Consider the following 7896-nt stretch of genomic DNA (forward strand, 5'->3'; position numbering starts at 1 on the left):
AATATTCAAACGACGTAAGTGGCTATGACTAAATGTTTGTAACAATACCAGATTTCATGTTTCAGATAATCAATTTTATCACTGTGGTTTGAACGGATGTCAACATCTTCAAAATTATTGTTTTGATGCCAATTAGCACAGATGGCTTAAAACATCAATAACAATGTTTTTTTGTTTGCTGCATACATTTTGGGGCAAAAACACTTCTCAACATTTTATGGCCTCAAAAACAAATGAAATTTTACCATCTTGCAATTCCCTAATTTTTTCCTCTGTTGCTATGTTCTTTTTTTATTGAAACCTAAACATTTGATAGGAATTTTTTGCCATTTGTTCTATACAGTCTTTCTCAAAGAAAATTTCCGTTCTTTTTAATATCCAAAAATTATTCTATGGTGACCATAAAAATAAATCTAAAACTATACCTATACAAAGGAAAAATGTTGATTTTTCTCATAAAACAACCCATTTGCTTCTTAATGCTATCATTTTATCAGAAGAGGTGTTTGTTTGTGAGTCTACGAAAAATAAACAGATATTTTAAAACTGCATTTTAAGTAAAAATTCTCCAACTACAAACCAAGTTTAGCTTATTAGAAACTTAATTTATAGGCTTTCAAACTTAAAAGACAGTTTTCAAATATTTTAGCTTCAGACGTAATTATTGACGATTATCTATAAAAATTTCATGTTGATCAAAGTTCCCCCAGTTTACGGTACTGATTAATGTTGGAAATAAAGTGAGCATAAATATCCCTTAAATTTATGTTTTCGACCGTTATTGGTGTTTTATTGTAATATTGACTATTTTTCGGTCTAGGGATTCAATCAAACAACTTAGTTTTTGAAATGCCCGACGTTTCGACCATTTTTGGTGGTCTTTCTCAAGGGAACTGGAAGTTTATTATTTTTTAAACATTAGAATGCGCATTGTTAACATAATATGTAGTGTGTAGACTCACTTATCTGTCCGTTGTTATTGTCAATTTAGTTTTTGTCCAACGTTTATCAGCGTCCATGAATACATCAACCGACCAGTCCGATCCGGAACATCCACTAATCTCAGCTACCGCACTCTTACCTACATTCCATCACTTTCCACCAGAATCATCAGGGACCTGAAAAAGGATTTCAAAAACTTTAAAATTGCCCAGAAAACCGTCAACAATATCGGAAAATTATATCCGATTGACCCATATTGCCAGCTCAACAGTCCAACATAGTCTACAGTATACCATGCCGTGATTGCGAGAAAGTTTACATCGGGTTGTGCACGAATACACTCACAAAGAGAATGTATGGGCACAAATCCGATGTAAACAAATACGAAAAGATATTGGAGAGCGGAGTCACCAGCATCACCGACATCAAGTCAAAACTGGGAGATACCACAGCTATGACGGACCATGTCATCAAAACAGAACATCGATTCGAACACGCGAGAGCCAAAATCATCGATAGAGCGCAATACACATCAACGCTCCGTATATTGGAGATGTGCCACATCACCAATACAGAAAACACCGTCAATTACAGGACAGACACAGCAAAATTAAATACAACATACGCAGGAATACTACACACAGTCAAAACCACATCCAAAATTAGCAGTAATATTCGTTCCAAAACACAAAACCCACACATTGTAAATAGTCCAACAGCATTTGAAAAGTAGGTTGAAGTAGAAGTGCGACCATAGAATATCGGATGAAAAATTATTATTTTTCACCGATTAAATGCGTAAGAAATCTAGTAAAATAACAGTGAGAAGTTAATTAACGACAATATTCCCACAGAAGAGCAGCGAACACTGGACTCCTAAACGTTGGACAAAAACTAAATTGACAATAACAACGGACAGATAAGTGAGTCTACACACTACATATTATGTTAACAACGCTCATTCTAATGTTTAAAAAATAATAAACTTCCAGTTCCCTTGAAAAAGACCACCAAAAATGGTCGAAACGTCGGGCATTTCAAAAACTAAGTTGTTTGATTGAATCCCTAGACCGAAAAATAGCCAATATTACAATAAATATCCCTGATTAACGAAAAATTAAAAGCTCAAAGATTGGCAACATTTTGTACATGAGAGGGCACGTTTCGTTAATGCTTCTCGGAAACTTCTGGTTTTTGAGAGCTTTTGTTTAAATAGTTCTGTGAAAGCTAAAGCAGCCATTTAAAAGTGCTAGAGTACATTATTTTCAGCCTGAAGAAAAGTATAGTATTTCGAACAGTAATCCACTTATTTTCAACCATATTTCTGATTGATTCTCGACCAACTATAAATATTGAGCTTTCAGCTATATATAAAATTGATTATCTGTTTGTTTTTGTGCATTCAATAATACATATGATACATTCGACTATATGTGTATGATCGATTTTTAGCATTCTACTGTAATCGTTTCATTGATCTTCTGAATTTAACAATACGTATTGTAGATTCAACTTGAAGGGTATAGATGATTTAAGTATAGATATGATAGATTCAATTATATTTTTATGATTGATTTCATGAGGCTGTGGGTACTGTAGATTTGCCTTGTTTATTCATTCATTCTTTTTTTTTTCAGATGAAGAGGTTTATTTTATCACACAATTTAAAAACTTATTAAATCACATTTCCTTTTTCTCATATTTTGAGATGTTTTGGTAGCTTCCATCAAGCAATACGAATATGTAGTTTGTTGATGATTATGACAGCAGCTTGAAAATGAAGAAGCCATCTTTTCGGTTCTGCCTGAGTGGTTTTTGTCACCGCCGTGATCCTGAAAATTCGGAATCACAATTATTAATCACCCCGGTGCTATCGAAGCTTTTGCTTACCTTAACTTTTCTGCTGTTGCAAGAATTTCCCAACAAATTGTTTTTTTTTCGTTCTGCTGCTTCCGTGCCGGGAGCTACACAGATCTTAACAGTAGGATTTGGCAGAAAAACAAAAAGCTGTTGCACTCGGCGGGGATAGATCTAAAGGTTTGAAAGAAAAAAACTAAGAACTTCCCCCCCAGAAAGATTCCTAAAGATGAAAACATTAGCTACTGGTTGAATCTATTTTATTTATAACTCAATGCGTAGATTAAATCATTTTATTGAAGTTCAATTCATCATACTCACAGTTAAATCAATTATTCTAATCTAGTTGAATTTATAAAATTTTATTTTGATTGCAGAAGGTTAATCAGCAGTTTGAAGTTTAATCTACTACATTTAGAATTGAATTAATTATACAATTATAGTTGAATCTATTACATTTATGATTTATTTCAAAAGGTCAATCAACAGTTTGTATTTGAATCTATTATATTTATGGTTAAATGCCTAAGTTCAATTATAAAATTGTAGTTGGATTTACCACATTTATATTTGAATCAATTATACTATTATAGCTGATTCTATAATATTTTTAGATTATTACATAAAATAAATCAGCAGTAAATATATAGTTGAATCTACTCTATTTAGGTGCTCGTTATGCCCTCCCCTAATTCATGATTCTCTAGTACTTCCAATCACTTTTCAAAATGTGATAATTTTTAAGAACAAAGATATATCAAGACGAATTCAAAACATTAGATTTGATAAGAACTGAAACACACTTTTGCACCTTTTAAGGAACAATCATGCATCTTGAAAAAGGGGACCGTCCTCAAAACTGGCAATGAGAAATAATTTTTCTGAATTTGTTGAGCTTTAGATAGTGGATTCTTTACATTAATATAGTGGATCACATTTGAAAGAATTAAAAAAAAACATTGCCTACATCTGGAAATTGAAAGTTCAATGACAAATTTGAGAATCTTTGCTTAAATAGTTGAGAAACCATACGCTTGTATAATGTTTGTATTTATTTTTGAATTTTTCAGCTAAGTTTGCCTAAAAATAAGGAGAATTTTACCTTTCAGCTTTATGATTCTGACCCAGCTTGAAGCGAAATTTATGTGTTTCAGTTTGCTACCAGTCATTCCACGTACATATTTTTTGGGCGGTCCCAGGCATTCGGCAAAGCTTTCTACTAATTGGTTTTCGCCAGTAGTCACAATTATTGACTTTTTCGAGTAGGTAACATAGATTGAGACGTTTCTTCTTCGCATAATTGGCACGTGTATAGCTTGTGAATGCTGTCGCTGAAATATAGTTAGTGGAATCAGTCTTTATGAAATTACGGTGGAATTGCCTAAATAATTAAGTTGAATTATAACAGGGTTTATGTTATTTTTTTTCTAAATTGTATATGTAGATCATTAGACAACATTGAAATCCTTGAATTTTTTTTAGCACAAATTATAATCAAATTTAGTGTTTTATCAATTCCTAACACCAATTAAAATTACCCATTGAATCTTCCGATTCTCATTCAATTTCAAGCTATCGATTAACATTCCCAGCTGAGTGAAAACTGTTGCTCGGAAAACTTGTCCCCGAACGTGCGTGTCTTCGTCGAAGCCGGCCAATTGTTTTCCTCTGAAATGAAGTCAATTTAACCACCCATTTTGCCATATCGTTTATGCTGTTGTATGCTTTCCAGCTTCCAGTTCGAAGCCACCGTGATGCGGGGGAGTGTTCCGGGGAAAAACTTTCAAGGAGTAAATGCCGGGCCCATTATGGACTTCTAGCGAACTTCTTCACCTGATCGTTGTAGGGTGGTACCTTTTGGAATGGTTGCGTCGTCGACGTAGTTATTTTGCAAAGTCAATAGACCCCTAACTGGCTGCTGCTGACTGACTCTGCCTTCCTTCTGTAGGGATATGTGGGTCATGTCCTTGTGGAAGGGACGGACTTCTGGTGGAGTGGTTCAAGTCGTTATTTGCCTTGTGTGAAGTCATGGGTTCAACACATATTCCTCTTTCTTATTCTTGGATACTCATGCTGTGCTACCCAAGATAACTCCTGCAAAAGATATAACCCAGCCAGAATGTCAAGGACCATTGAATGCGCTCCTTGTTTGTTGTGTAAGGTAACGTCATTATTTCTGCTGTGCTCTTGAATCGTCGTCGTCGATCCAGCAGACGAGAGAAATATGCGACTAATTGAATGAGCTAAAAGGCATGATAGAGGCAATTTGTTGATTCGACAGGATTTTCAGCTTCGAAGGATTGACGGGACCGAGGACAGAAATGCCGAAGTGGGTGGGGAACGTTAAGTCTGGAGCAATTTATTGTTTCACGGGAATGTTCTGCGTGTGTTCTGTGCGTTCTCTGTAATCTTTGTTCAGTACTTAGTTAGTTAGAGATGGTTTTGTTTAGGACTAGATTCAGGTGTTTTGAGTTTGAATCTATATACATCAGGAACAATGTACGTGAAAGATAAGTTCAAATTTTGGTTTTCCTAATTTTGTATTGTTATTTATGAACTGTCCAAAGACAGAATAACTCGGCCTTTTAAAACTCCTATCCATTACATGGATTATTCTTGGTAAAATTGGCATTTTTCCTGTTTTATTTATCCCCTAGGATTTTTTGATGTTTTCTCAGCTTTCAGCAACTTTTTAAACCTCCAAAAGATGACCATCAAAAAGGTTCAGATTTTTCCAGTTTTTCCTATACCGGTTCATTACCGACTAAATTGAATTCCTTCTGATAAGACACTTTCAGTCAGATAGCAATCGTAAAGGTACGCACAAACAGCAGCATCAACATAAAAACCGCCTAATTTGCGTCATGGACCAGAAGTTATGTCGATTGTTATCTTGAATTGCGTACACAAATTGTGTTCAAGGCGAGTAGAGTTTTTTACTTCATGGGATTTTGAATTGATTTTTCGAGTGTCTCAGCTTAGTTCTTAAGTAATACAAAATATGTACATATGTTTGTCTCAATAAGAACAATAAAAGAATCAAAGTGTTTGCATCCCTCTGAATACTTAAAATGTTCGGGATGAATAAGCCATATCGATGCTTAAAATCTCTCGAGAAAAAAAAACACTCAAATCTTAGATGGTAATTTTAAGATTCAAACGCAGCTGACTTGTTCTGATAAAAGTAGCCTTTTGTAATCTGTTTTTTTTTTAATTAGTTTTGATTATTGTGAATGATGCTTTTGAGTTGTGTATTTGATATCAGATTCATAATTTAAGTTTTCCTCATTGGTTCAATTGATACATTTGTTAATTTGTCGATGAAATTCCATGCAATCAAAAGTCACATACTTAGGGGAGGAGCGGGCTATATGCGCCTATTAAGCAGAACACTGATTTTATCGAATATCACATCGAATATGTGTACAAAAACTATATACACGTGTGCAGGCATCTGTTTTCTTAACAATGGAGAAATTTTTATCTTAAAATTTTCTTCTGTTTCCGAGAAAACGATTTTATTGTAAGTGTTGTCTAAAATGCCGAACCTCAAACCGTGCGGGCTAAATGCGCCTATTTATGTTTTGAACAAAATTTCTGTTTTTTGGGCAAGATTTCCGTTTAATTTCATTGAAACTGCTAGAAAGTAATAATTTCCGTACGACAAAGCTGAAGTTTTATAAAAATCTATGTATATTATAACTTTATGGAATAAAACAAAAGTTAGGGTTGCCATACTATGGAGGCAGTTCATCCATGAGACAAACTTTATCAAATCTATTTTTAGATCTTCAATTCTCTTTTAAGATGTTATTCAGAGCTTAGATTTTAAGGTTCAATGATAAAAATCATTTATTTATCCTATTTAACCTGTTATTTTAGGATGGAGGCATTTTACAAACATGATGGGGGCATACAAAAACACTCTATTATTCCACTATATAATCATTATTAAACCTCCACAAAAGCTTACATATGTTTAAATTCTTAAGTTCATTTGAATAAGAAACAAAAACCATTCTAGTTTTTGTTTTAAGCTTCTTTACGTATAATTTTTAAAAGTCGAAATATTACATCAAAATGTATCAAAACCTTGTGTGATTTTTTAAATTTTTTTGAATTTGTAAATTCATAAAATTCTTTCTTGCCTTATGTTCTAAGCGTATCACCCTCAAAATGCATTGGTCAGATATGCTGTCGAGTCAGCCATTTCATCAAACAGCCGTAGGGTCATTTAACCCGATAGGCCCATTTAGGAAACCTTTCCCCTACTTGAATGAAGGCTTTGAAAGTTACATATAAGCTGACAAAGAGAATCAATTGCCCATTTCCCTTGAGTGAACTTTATGTTAGGGTTGCCATCCGTCCCGCAAAAGCGGGACATGTCCCGCTTTTTTGTTGAATGTCCCGCTGTCCCGCTTTTTCCTCAAAATGTCCCGCTTTTTTTATTGGAGAATTTTTACAAAGTTCACTGGCTTCTACTAGAAAACATCAAACTTTAGCCATAAGTTCAACACAAAAAATCTTTCATACGATAAATACGGCTTTTTTCTCAAAATAAGCAGCCTTTTCCGTAGGTTGTACAGTGAATCCCCGATTTTGTAACCCCCTTGTTGCATTTTAGGGTGACAAATTGGGGACTGTGACAAAATCAAGTAATTTTTCAAAAGCTTTTTTTTTAATAATCCTGATGAAATTGATCAGAAAACATAATGAATATTCTTAACGAAGTGTGTATTTATAGCTTCGCATAACTCAACTTTTCTATTACCTCTCTAGCAATGAGAGAGAGAGTATTTAGAGTAGCGAGAAGGAAAGGCTGTCAGTTTAGCCTCTGTAGGTTTGAAGCTAGGATAAGGCATTGGAATTAAACTACTTGTTCTTAAACCGCCAATAAAGCCAGTCATTATTTCGCCAACTTTGTCTACGAAATTTGTAACTGAAAGTTTTACGAAGTGAATATATTATCGGTTGCTGCCGGAAATTAACCCGTTCAAGTATTTTAAAAATTTGAATTCCGAAACAACGAGCCTGATCCTACACATAATAATTGGTCCATTTAAAAGAATGTAAGGTTTTTTTTTTGTATGCTATAAG

General features: G+C 34.1%; 1 protein-coding gene across 1 annotated transcript in view; it reads left to right on the forward strand.

Annotated features, from left to right (window-relative positions):
• Positions 1-7896, forward strand: part of LOC129752381 (uncharacterized) — a 260154-nt gene that overhangs the window by 61666 nt on the left and 190592 nt on the right. The window lies entirely within an intron of this gene.

Source organism: Uranotaenia lowii, chromosome 3 (genome assembly GCF_029784155.1).
Source record: "Uranotaenia lowii strain MFRU-FL chromosome 3, ASM2978415v1, whole genome shotgun sequence".
Taxonomy (NCBI): domain Eukaryota; kingdom Metazoa; phylum Arthropoda; class Insecta; order Diptera; family Culicidae; genus Uranotaenia; species Uranotaenia lowii.